Source organism: Dermochelys coriacea, chromosome 2, assembly GCF_009764565.3.
Source record: "Dermochelys coriacea isolate rDerCor1 chromosome 2, rDerCor1.pri.v4, whole genome shotgun sequence".
Lineage (NCBI taxonomy): Eukaryota > Metazoa > Chordata > Testudines > Dermochelyidae > Dermochelys > Dermochelys coriacea.
In genome coordinates, this window is record NC_050069.1 from 106,227,203 (window position 1) to 106,240,148 (window position 12,946).

At 48.1% G+C, this 12,946-nt stretch overlaps 1 protein-coding gene and 1 long non-coding RNA gene across 3 annotated transcripts in view; one reads left to right on the plus strand and one right to left on the minus strand.

The window, feature by feature from the left end:
• Positions 1-5,920: 5,920 nt before the first annotated feature.
• Positions 5,921-8,851, minus strand: LOC122458747. The gene is made up of 2 exons (XR_006278968.1): positions 8,727-8,851; positions 5,921-6,393 (listed from the first exon to the last, which is right to left on the minus strand). It is a non-coding gene; the product is annotated as an uncharacterized LOC122458747 (long non-coding RNA).
• A 400-nt stretch (positions 8,852-9,251) lies between these two features.
• Positions 9,252-12,946, plus strand: part of KCNG2 (potassium voltage-gated channel modifier subfamily G member 2) — an 81,910-nt gene continuing 78,215 nt past the window's right edge. Inside the window, exon 1 of one of the 2 annotated variants that reach the window (XM_038391061.2) lies at positions 9,252-9,597. The gene's annotated coding sequence lies outside the window, so the exon portion shown is untranslated. The remainder of the gene's footprint in view (positions 9,598-12,946) is intronic. The other variant, XM_043508252.1, reaches the window with a different exon arrangement.

The window sequence follows — 12,946 nt, forward strand, 5'->3', positions numbered from 1 at the left end:
AAAGGGCCTGTCTTGGGTACAGCATCTCTACAGACCAATACATGGTAGAGCTGAGGCCACAGCTCAGTGGATCCTTAGCTGAGGTGGCGGCTGAAATGCCTAAGGAACACATGAACAAGTTTGAACTGTTTAAAACTAAAGCAAGAGTCAGAATGGGGCTAACACCCGAGCATTCATGTTGACGGTTCAGAGCCCTAAGGTGTAAACCAGACGTGTCATTTACCCGACATGCCTACCAAATTGTGAAACATTGGGATGCCTGGATATCAGGAGCAAGTGTTAAATCTCCAGCAGATTTTCCCTTCCTAATGCAAATGGAACAGTTCTTAGAGGGTGTTCCTGAAGAAATAGAAAGATACATCCTAGATGGAAAGCCCAAAACTGTAATCGAGGTGGGGGAGATTGGAGCCAAATGGGTGGAGGTGGCAGAAAAGAAAAAAACTAGTAGCAGTTGGGGCGAATATCAGAAGAGGCAAACTGGAACAAAATGGGTGGAGGGAGGAGAGAGGAACAATCCTGGTTGCAGTTGGAGCAGAGACCAGAAGGGACAACCTCAGACCACACCCTACTACCGGGAGCCGCCCAAGCCCCACCTACCCCCCCAAGGAACCCTCCAGCCACCTTATCATCCTGCCACACTGTTCTGCAGCAACCCACCTCGCCCCACTGACCCGTCAGCTGGACGATATTTTAAATGTAACGAGCCGGGGCATGTAAAGGCCAACTGCCCCAAGAACCCCAACAGATTACAGTTCATTGCACTGGAATCACACCAGAGGTCCTCAGGCCCAGATACCTCCCAGATACCCTTGGAGTGGAGGGAAACTGAGTGTGGGCGGGAAGAAGGTCACCGCATGGAGGGACACTGGAGCACAAGTGTCGGCTATCCATGCTTCCTTGTGGACCCCAATTTAATCAACCCAGAGATCCAAGTGACGATTCAACCCTTCAAGTCCAACTCTTTCAATTTGCCTATAGCCAAGTTGCTTGTCCAGTACAAGGGCTGGTCAGGAATGTGGACTTTTGCAGTCTATGATGATTATCCCATCCCCATGCTGTTGGGGGAAGACTTGGCCAATCACGTGAAGTCAGCCAAGAGGGTCACCTGCAGCCAGGCTAAACAGGCCGTCACACCCAGCTCTGTTCCGGAAACTTCTACCAGGACCCAGTCAGAGGTGATGGACCCGGACACCAGGCCAATGTCTGCAACAGCAGTAGTGGATCCAGTCCCAGAACCGGAACCGGCAGAACAACCAGCACCAGACCCATTGCCAGCACTGAATCCAGTACTTGCAACCCCAACACCAGAGGGCCCCACCGAACCTGAACCGGCAGCAGCCGATAACCCTACACAAGCGGCTCAGCCAGAGCTTGAACCCCAATATAGTGCACCAGTGGAGAGCGGTTCACCGTCAACGGAAACACCCCCATCCCCTACATCGCTTCCAGAGGGACCAAGCATAGGTCCACAATCCAATGAGGAAGTGATTTCTCCAGCGTCAAGGGAACAGTTCCAGACCGAACAGGAAGTAGATGAAAGCCTGCAGAGAACTTGGACGGTGGCACGGAGCAGCCCACCGCCTCTCAGCTCTTCTAATCGATCCAGATTTGTTGTAGAAAGAGGACTTTTATACAAGGAAACTCTTTCTGGTGGACACCAGGAAGACTGGCATCCTCAGAGGTAGTTCCAACTAAGTACCGGGTCAAGCTCTTGAGCTTAGCCCACGATCATCCTAGTGGCCATGCTGGCATGAACAGGACCAAAGACCATTTGGGGAGGTCATTCCACTGGGAGGGAATGGGCTAGGATGTTTCTACCTATGTCTGGTTTTGTGAGGTATGCCAAAAAGTGGGAAAACCCCAAGACCAGGTCAAAGCCCCTCTCCAGCCATTCCCCATCATTGATGTTCCATTTCAGCGAGTAGCTGTGGATATTCTGGGTCCTTTTCCAAAAAAGACACCCAGAGGAAAACAGTACATACTGACTTTCATGGATTTTGCCACCCCACGGCCAGAAGCAGTGGCTCTAAGCAACACCAGGGCTAGAAGTGTGTGCCAGGCCCTAGCAGACATTTTTGCCCGGGTAGGTTGGCCCTCCGACATCCTCACAGATGCAGGAACTAATTTCCTGGCAGAAACTATGGAAACTTTGGAAAGCTCAGGGGGTAAATCACTTGGTTGCCACTCCTTACCATCATCAAACAAATGGCATGGTGGAGAAGTTTAATGGAACTTTGGGGGCCATGATTCGTAAATGAGCACTCCAATGATTGGGACCTAGTGTTGCAGCAGTTGCTCTTTGCCTACGGAGCTGTACCACATCCTAGTTTAGGGTTTTGAACTTGTATATGGCCGCGAGGTTAAGGGGCCGTTACAGTTGGTGAAGCAGCAATGGGAGGGATTTAAACCTTCTCCAGGAACTAACATTCTGGACTTTGTAACCAACATACAAAACACCCTCCGAACCTCTCTAGCCCTTGCTAAAGAAAACCTACAGGATGCTCAAAAAGAGCAAAAAACCTGGTATGACAAACATGCCAGAGAGCATTCCTTCAAAGTAGGAGACCAGGTCATGGTCTTAAAGGCGCTCCAGGCCCATAAAATGGAAGCGTCATGGGAAGGGCCATTCACGGTCCAGGAGCGCCTGGGAGCTGTTAATTATCTCATAGCATTCCCCACCTCCAACCGAAAGCCTAAGGTGTACCATATTAATTCTCTAAAGCCCTTTTATTCCAGAGAATTAAAAGTTTGTCAATTTACAGCCCAGGGAGGAGATGACGCTGAGTGGCCTGAAGGTGTCTACTTCGAAGGGAAAAGTGCTGATGGCGTGGAAGAGGTGAACCTCTCCATGACCCTCAGGCGTATGCAGCGACAGCAGATCCAGCTGTGCACTACATACGAGGCAACGTTCTCAGCCACCCCAGGACTGACTGAATGGGCATATCACTCCATTGACACAGATAATGCTCACCCAATTAAAGTCCAATCTTAGCGGGTGTCTCCTCAAGCTAAAACTGCTATAGAATGGGCGATCCAGGATACGTTACAGATGGGTGTAATCCACCCCTCTGGCAGTGCATGGGCATCTCCAGTGGTTCTAGTTCCCAAACCAGATGGGGAGATACGTTTTTGCATGGACTACTGTAAGTTAAATGCTGTAACTCGCCCAGACAACTATCCAATGCCACGCACAGATGAACTATTAGAGAAACTGGGACGGACCCAGTTCATCTCTACCTGGACTAACCAAGGGGTACTGGCAGGTACCGCTAGATGAATCCGCCAAGGAAAGGTCAGCCTTCACTACCCATGTTGGGCTGTATGAATTTAATGTACTCCCTTTTGGGCTGCGGAATACCCCCGCCACCTTCCAAAGACTTGTAGATGGTCTCCTAGCGGGATTAGGAGAATATGCAGTTGCCTACCTTGACGATGTGGCCATATTTTCGGATTCCTGGGCAGAACACCTGGAACATCTAGAAAAAGTCTTTGAGCGCATAAGGGAGTCAGGACTAACTGTTAAGGCTAAGAAGTGTCAAATAGGCCTAAACAGAGTGACTTGCCTTGGACACCAGGTGGGTCAAGAAACTATCAACCCCCTACAGGCCAAAGTGGATGCTATCCAAAAGTGGCCTGTCCCCAAGTCAAAGAAACAGGTTCAATCCTTCTTACGCTTGGCTGGTTATTATAGACTATTTGTACCGCAGTACAGCAAAATCACCGCCCCATTGACAGACCTAACCAAAAAGAAACCGCCAAATGCCGTTCAGTGGACCGAAGAGTGTCAGAAGGCCTTTAACCAACTTAAAGCGACACTCATGTCTGACCCTGTACTAAGGACCCCAGACTTCGACAACCCGTTCCTAGTAACCACGGATGCGTCCAAGCGTGGTGTGGGAGCAGTTTTAATGCAGGAAAGACTGGATCAAGAATTCCACCCTGTAGTGTTTTTCAGCAAAAAACTGTCTGAGAGGGAAATCAACTGGTTAGTCAGTGAAAAAGAATGTTACGCCATTGTCTACGCTCTGGAAAAGCTACGCCCATATGTTTGGGGACAGCGTTTCCACCTGCAAACTGACCATGCTGCGCTACGGTGGCTTCGTACTGCCATGGGAAATAACAAAAAACTTATTCAGTGGAGTTTAGCTCTCCAAGATTTTGATTTTGACATCCAACACATCTCAGGAGCTGCTAACAAAGTGGCTGATGCACTCTCCCGTGAAAGTTTTCCAGAATCAACTGGTTAAAATCGTCCTTGAGATGTGGAAAATATTGTTAGTCTTTATATACTTGGTAGTATATTTAGAGGTGTGTGTGTCTTATTAACTCTGTTTTTTCCTAGAGCTCCAGGAGGAAATCCCAGCCAGCGTTTCACCCTATCTGTGATTTCGGGTGCGTGTCATAAAAATGAAGGGAAGGGTAAACACCTTTAAAATCCCTCCTGGCCAGAGGAAAAACCCTTTCACCTGTAAAGGGTTAAGAAGCTAGGATAACCTCGCTGGCACCTGACCACAATGACCAATGAGGAGACAAGATACTTTCATTGCTGGAGGGAGGGAGAAACAAAGGGTCTGTGTCTGTCTGTGTGATGCTTTTTCTGGGGACAGAACAGGAATGGAGTCTTAGAACTTAGTAAGTAATTAGCTAGATATGCGTTAGATTATGATTTCTTTAAATGGCTGAGAAAATTAAGCTGTGCTGAATAGAATGGATATTCTTGTCTTTGTGTCTTTTTGTAACTTAAGGTTTTGCCTAGAGGGATTCTCTATGTTTTGAATCTAATTACCCTATAAGGTATTTACCATCCTGATTTTACAGAGGTGATTCTTTTTATTGTTTCTTCTATTAAAATTCTTCTGGTAAGAAACTGAATGCTTTTTTCATTGTTCTTAAGATCCAAGGGTTTGGGTCTGTGGTCACCAATGGAAATTGGTGACGATTTTTATCAAACCTTCCTCAGGAAGGGGGGGTGCAAGGTTTTGGTGAGGATTTTGGGGGGAAAGACGTTTCCAAACAACGCTTTCTCAAAAATAAACCCGGTTAAACGTTTGGTGGTGGCAGTGGAAGTCCAAGGACAAAGGGTAAAATAGTTTGTACCTTGGGGAAGTTTTAACCTAAGCTGGTATAAGTAAGCTTAGGAGGTTTTCATGCAGGTCCCCACATCTGTACCCTAGAGTTCAGAGTGGGGAAGGAACCTTGACAACCCCCTTTCAGGTAGTTGAAAGCAGCTATCAAATCCCCCCTCATTCTTCTTTTCTGCAGACTAAATAATCCAAGTTCCCTCAGCCCCTCCTCATAAATCATGTGCTCCAGCCCCCTTGACAAGAAAGAGCCTGGAAACATGAAGGTAGGGCAGGAAACACACCCTTAGGGAGGTCTTGTTCGGGATTTAAGCAATTGTCATAGTTAATTTCCTGGGACAGGCTTCTCATCTTACTTAGTGCAATTTACACCAGTGTAAATCAGTAATAATGCCACTGAAGTAACCAGGGTCATGCCAGTATGAAACTGCCCATATTCTAATTAAATTACTAGTTAGGACTTAAAATGAGACAAAATTAGAGAAACAATAAAAGATAATGGAGAAATACAGTTTAGTGTTAGGTGAAACTGAATGGAATAAAGCAACTATGGGGAAGGGCAAAACAGGAAAATGGAAAAAGTTCACTGCTAAATTATATATGTCCCAGGTTAAGTGTGCTATCTAGTAATAAACAGAGTAGAATAAAAAAGGCTAAGGTGGATGAAAATAAAAGTGCAAAAAGTCTTTAAAATAAATTAGAGGTATCTGCAAAAACTGAGGGCCCGATTGCATTTCCACTGAAGTCATGATGAGTGTTAAGTCAATAGGCATATGACTCATCCGGAGCAGACACAAAATAAAATTAGGAGGCATGATAAGGAAATTGAAAATGGAGCATTAAAATACAAAGGAGGTTTATTAGGTGCTCCAATTTATCCTTATTCATAATAAAAATAAAAGTAACTGAAAGGCAACAAATTTAAAACTGGTAAACACTTTTAACACAACATATAAAGTTACCAGTGGAACTGGTTGGATTGTGTCCTAAGAACTAAGTAATATTCTAAAAGAGGATAAGACATTTATATGAATAATGAGAACATGCACAATTACTTTAGATAGGATAAAAAAATTATAGGGGATAAAAAAACCTCATGCTTAAGATTGTAAGTCAACTACTAACTGTTATAGGAGGATTAGGAGGAAAGTTCTATGAATAGGTTATTCCATAGCAGTCCATTGTAGGGATTTTTGCACCTTTCTCTGGCAGAGACAAGATACTGGATTAGACAGACTGGTCTGATCAATATACCAATTCCTATGTTCCTCTATTCTCACAGATGATTTACTGACTGAAGAGGTAGATGATGCTAAAATAATAATAATAATAATAATAATGAATTATTTACTCTAGTCTTTAAAAGGCAAATGTGTGACGCATACCAAAACCACCCAGGAATTTTACTGGGGAAGAAGGAAATACTGAAACAAATTGGGATTATGCTAGAATATATAGTAAATAAATTAAAATTACCTAAAGACTGACAAAATTACAGAACCAGATAGTAGCCATAGAGGAAAGCTGAAGAAACTGGCAAAAGAGATAAGTGAAGTCACAATAAATATAATTAAAATATATTTGGAAAAATAAGGTACTTATAAACTAAAGAAAATCTAATGTAACATCTACATGCAAGAAGTATCAATAAAATATCCAGGAATTTATCAATGAGATTTATTTTTAAAAATCACATATTTTTGTTGTATACTTGCATTGTGCTTTAGAAATATGTGGCCCAATCCTGCAACTGGAGCCAGGTGGCCATACCTTTATATCCACTGGGAAGCCCCATTGATACCAGCAAGGCTCTGCATTTTCCTAGGGCTCCACTCATATACACCTGATTGCATGACTGGGGCCTTCATGCATTATGAAAGGTGTTACGACACTGCTTTTCATATGTTCCCAGTCTTGTGAGTAAATATATAATCATACCCCAAAACTCCACTAACCCTAACTGCATCTCATTTACTGGATTCAGAGTAGCAGCCGTGTTAGTCTGTATTCGCAAAAAGAAAAGGAGTACTTGTGGCACCTTAGAGACTAACAAATGTATTAGAGCATAAGCTCTCGTGAGTTACAGCTCACTTCATCAAATGCATCCGATGAAGTGAGCTGTAGCTCACGAAAGCTTATGCTCTAATAAATTTGTTAGTCTCTAAGGTGCCACAAGTACTCCTTTTCATTTACTGGAGAGACTGGAACAATTTCTACTGAACAATTCTTAAAAAGAAAAGGAGTACTTGTGGCACCTTAGAGACTAACAAATTTATTTGAGCATAAGCTTTCGTGAGCTACAGCTCACTTCATCAGATGCATCCAGTAGCTCACGAAAGCTTATGCTCAAATAAATTTGTTAGTCTCTAAGGTGCCGCAAGTACTCCTTTTCTTTTTGCGGAGACTAACACGGCTGCTACTCTGAAACCTGAGCAATTCTTGTCTCTCATGTTTACTGGGCAGACGTTTTATAACAGGTGTCAGGTACCATCTAATATTCTGCAATGTATTGGTGGAGCCAAGTCCTGTCAGGTTTCTTATGTACATACTAGGATGCATTTTATTTGTAATGTTAAAAAATTCTAAACTTGTTGGGCAGATTTATATACTTATTTATTTTATTTACATTTTTACACCACTTAAGCTGTAGTTGCACATGATTGATAGATGATCTCAAAAATATATACGTCTCAAAATGCCAAAAGGAGTTCAACTGTAATAGGGGCTAATTGCTGGCCAAATGTATTTACTTAAAATCCAAACTATTATATACTGACTATATAAAAGGATTCAAAACTTATTGAAAAGAAATGAACTGCATAAATAAGACACATCTATTCACTGGATAAACCCTAGATAGTTAACATTTGCAAATGTATTAAATTAAAGGTGTTTCACTTATATTCATTATAGGATATTTTATTTTTGTCAAATTCAATCATTTGAAAGTATATACATTTGAATATGCATGGAGAACATAGGTACAGCTGTCTAGGTCCTTATATCTTATACTATTGCTGTATTGTCAAAATTCATTGCAAATACTATTAATTTTTTCCTCACAATACCCTGGTAGGGAAACATTCTTCTCATTTTACAGAGAGGTAAATCAGACAGGGAGAGGTTAAGTGTGACTTCCCAGGGTAACACAGGAAGTCGCTGATAGAGGCAGAAATTGAATTCAGGTGTTCCCAGTCCTAGGGCAGTACTTTAACCAGGGGATGCTGCTTGGCTTTACTGGTGTTAATCTGGAGTAGTTCGACTGCTGTGGAGTGACACGGGGCCGAACGGAGAGCGGAATCTGAGCCCCTCAATGTAACGCTGAGTGACAATATGCCAGGAGGACTTGGGGCACCTTAGAGACTAACACATTTATTGGAGCAAAAAGAAAAGGAGGACTTGTGGCACCTTAGAGACTAACACATTTATTAGAGCATAAGCTTTCCTGAGCGACAGCTCACTTCATCGGATGCATTTCCCTCTGTATTTTCCACCAAATGCATGCGATGAAGTGAGCTGTCGCTCAGGAAAGCTTACGCTCCAATAAATGTGTTAGTGTCTAGGGTGCCCCAAGTCGTCCTCTTCTTTTTTGCGAATACAGCCTAAGAGGGCTGCTCCTCTGAAACCTGACCATATACCATGTACCTTGTAGGCCCTTTGTTTTGAAATGTCACAGACGTTTTGCCTCCGAATCAAAACGTTTATGCAGGGGTCAACTTTGATTCTGGCACAATTTAAAGGCGAAACTGCCCTCTACGGCGCAAAGAGCAACCAACCCCGTCTTGGTTTGGGGCGGTCGAATTTCAAAGCGGGCCCCGGCCCGGGTTACACAAGGGCAGAAGCTGCCGCCGGGGGTCCCCACAGTAAAGCTGGCGCGGGATCGGTCACCGGCGGGGCCGATGCTAGACGTCACCTTCCCTCACCCCGCCGAGCAAAACGCAACGTCTCTGCCCCTACCCGCCTCGTGGCAGCCGCAGCAAACTCCGCTCCCGCGTCTCGGAGGGGAACAACGGCCAGGGTCACAGGCGGCGCCAGGGAGCCGCTCCAGCGCCCAGCCGGCGGGAGGAACGTGAAGCTAAGCGGGACCCGCCCCGCCTCGCCCCGCCCCCGAGCGCTCCCGGACCTTCAGCCCACCCCCGCCCGGGCCCCACTCCGGGGGGCGGCGCGCGCCCACCAGCTGGGGGAGCCGCCCGCGGGCCTCGGGTGCTCGGCGGGGCCGCCTTGCCGGCGCGGGAGAGGCGGCGCCAGCTCCCGCCCCTGCGCGGAGCCGGGAGAGAGGGACCCAGTCGCTCGCTCGCGGGCTCCAGCAGGCACCTGCCGCCGGCCAGCCGGGATCGGGCTGCAGCTCCCGGCGGGGCGGCCCCTCCCCGCGGCAGCCGGAGCCCTGCCCTCCTTTGCTGGGACCTTCGGAGCCAGCCGCCAAGTGGGAGCCCGGCGCTGTGCACGGGGTGTCTGTGGTGGGGCAGGCGCCTGCGCTCCCGGCTGATGCATCCACCAGCCGCAGCTTTTCCCCCAGGTACCGGCCAGTGCGGAGCGGGGGGGAGTAAAGTGCCCCCCGGGCCAGGATGAAGTTTGTGTGATGGGCATTGGGAGCCCCCGATCCCCGTGAGCTCAGTGGGTGGCGGCTGGCGGCAGGATGGAGCCCAGCCGTGCCCAAGCCCATGCGCTCTCCGGGGGGGCGGGGGCGATCGCCGCGCTCCGACTCCTCCTCGCTGCCCGGCAGCGCGTGTGGCGGGGCTGGGGGCAGACGGGGGGCTGGGCGCGGCGGCAGGAACTTTCTGTGCCCCCCCCCCTCCCCGAGCCTTTTCTCTCGTCTCCCGGCTGCCCGGGAGGCTCGCTAATAGCCTGCACGGCTGCGAGCAGCGAGCACTGCGGAGGGGCTCCCTAGCCCCCGTTTGGTTTCTGAGCAGAAAGGAGTCAGCAACTTCAATCAAGTGGGTGGCGGTGGGGGTGGGGGTCCCCTGCCGGTTGTTTTACGGAGCGGGAGCAAAGAGCGGCTGTTTGGACGCCAGCTCGCACTCGTTTCAGAGTAGCAGCCGTGTTAGTCTGTATTCGCAAAAAGAAAAGGAGGACTTGTGGCACCTTAGAGACTAACAAATTTATTAGAGCATAAGCTTTCGTGAGCTACAGAAGTGAGCTGTAGCTCACGAAAGCTTATGCTCTAATAAATTTGTTAGTCTCTAAGGTGCCACAAGTCCTCCTTTTCTTTTAGCTCGCACTCGGTCAGTCCCCTGGAGTTGGCAGCTCAAGGCGCGTGTGAGCTGAAATCCCCCACTAACGCTTTCCTCGGAGCGTCTGCAGGCTCCGGGCACAGCCCAGCCGCCTCCTCTCTGCCCCGGGCCAAACCAGAGGCGCCAGCAGCAGTAGCACCCAGAGTCCAGTCAGGTTTTTTCCTTCTGAGCTTTTGGGAGGTGTCGCCTCTCAGCCGCTCTTCCGCCTCCTCCCCGGGACTGCAAGGCAGAGGTGCTGGGCCTGGGGGTGCTGACACACCCCCTGGCTTGCAGTGCTTTCCATTAGATACAGGGGTTTGGTTCGACGGCTCTGAGCACCCCAGGCTGCAAGGGGAAGTTTATAGGGGCACCACATAATACCCTGCCGCAGGGTCCACTCAAAACCTGTCCCGGGGGTAAAATGCTGAGAAGTGTTTGTGTTGCTCTTTGAGGGTTGGCTGAGGGTGGGAGCTCTGATTGTCACTCGCTGTTGTGTGGCTTCCCCGGGCACTCTTTGCATGCCCACTGCAATGCTTGATTCTTCTCCTTTTCGGGTATATTCCTCTCTTTTTTGTTGTTGATTGCATTTTTTTAAATAGGAATGTGAACAGATGCATATTTAAATTCAGACAAAATGTATTGAAAATGAGTGGGGTCTCCATTTCCATGGACCTTTCGTTTGATGGAATCTCATATAAATCGGAAAGCCTTCGTTGTTGTGGACTAGATCAGAGGTTCTCAAACTGGGGCTGGGACCCCTCAGGGGGTTGCGAGTTGTCAGCCTCCACCCCAAACCCTGCTTTGCCTCCAGCATTTCGGATGGTGTTACATATATAAAAAGTGTTTTTTAATTTATAAGGAGGGTCGCAGTCAGAGGCATGCAATGTGAAAGGGGTCACCAGTACAAAAGTGTGAGAACTGCTGCACTAGATGCTTTCCACCTGCAATTAGTGCGGTATAAATTTTCATTATTTTACATAAAATGATATATGTGTGTGTTGATAAATTAGAAATCAGTTGGCCCCATTGAAGACTTTGTTCACTGTGCTGTCTATAATATCTTAATTGCAGATCTCTCCTTTCCCTTGAGGAGCTATGGCTTTTAACTCCCTTATGATGCCGGGCGTTAAAACCTCATTTGAAGTTTAAATGGTAAATAGGGTTGCAGGCTTTCTACTTGCAGAAAACTGAACACCCTTGCCCCACCCCTACTCTGAGGCCCCACCCCTTCTCACTCCATCCCCCATCCTCCCTCTGTTGCTCACTCTCCCCCACCCTCAATCACTCACTCATTTTCACCGGGCTGGGGGTTCGGGTACAGGAGAGGGTGAGGGCTCTGGCTGGGAGTGAGGGCTCTGGGGTGGGGCCAGAGATGAGCGGTTCAGGGTGCGGGAGAGGGCTCTGGGCTGGGAAGGGAGTTGGGGTGTGGGAGGGGGTGAGGGCTCTGGGGTGGGGGTGGAGTTGAGGGGCTTGGTGTGCAGGAGTGGGCTCTGGTTTGGGACCGATGGATTTGGAGTGCAGGAGGGGGCTATGGGCTGGGGCAGGAGGTTGGGGTGTGGGGGGGGGCCCCAGGCTGGGGTAGGGGCTTGGGGTGCAGGGGTAGTGGGCTCTGGCTGGGGGTGCAGGCTCTGGTGTGGGGTCAGGGTGAGGGGTTTGGTGTACAGGAGGGGGTTCCGGGGGGGGCGAGAGGTTGGGAGTGCGGGAGAGGGTGCGGGCTCTGGGAGGGAATTTGGGTGCAGGAGGGGGTATGGGCTGGGGCAGAAGGTTGGGGTGCAGAAGAGGGTTTGGGGTATGGGCTCCAGGAGGGAGTTTGGGTGTGGGAGGAGGCTCAAGGCTGGGGGAGGGGCTTGGGGCGCAGGAGGGGTTTTGGGGTGCAGACTTCAGGTGAGGCTTACCTCAGGTTCTTGGCCAATGGGAGCTGCAGATCCGGCGCTCGGGACAGTGGCAGTGTATGGAGCCCCCATGGCCGCCCCTGCACCTAGGAGCCAGAGGGAAATGCCAGCCGCTTCCAGGAGCTGCTGGGGTCGGGCAGGCACCCTGCCTGCCCTGCTGCTAGCAGCCAACCGGACTTTTAAGGGTCCGGTCAGCAGTGCTGACCAGAGTTGCCAGAGTCCCTTTGCGATCGGGATTTCGGCCGAAAACCGGAGGCCTGGGAACCCTAGTGGTAAACTGTAAATAACTACATTGCGACTCTGGACAGCTTTGGTGACATTAAGAGTTTTGCTCTTGCACAACTGGAAGCACATAGGTCGGCTATTTGTTAACTCTTCAAGTGTAATTTATTTCACTAGAACTCTGTTCTAATAGTAAAAGCTGTTTTTATCACCCTGTAACTGAAATGAAGCTTCTACACCTTGGCATGCAACTACATGGGGTCAAATTCTATAATTTTTACTCAGGCAAAACTCCCATTGAATTCAAGCAAGTTTTACCCCAAGGTATTGCTAAACTTGAATGTTTAATCATACCTAATAACTTGTTAACTAATATGATTGTAAATTCTAGTGAAGACACCACACAAATGTTTGTTCCAGGAGACAGATGTGAGTTGCTAGTCATGCTTATGCCTACTTTCATGTCCTGTCTACCAAAGAATTTACAGTTGTGTTAGTTAATGTGTTAATATATTATAACAAGTCAGTTGTTGATATGCCC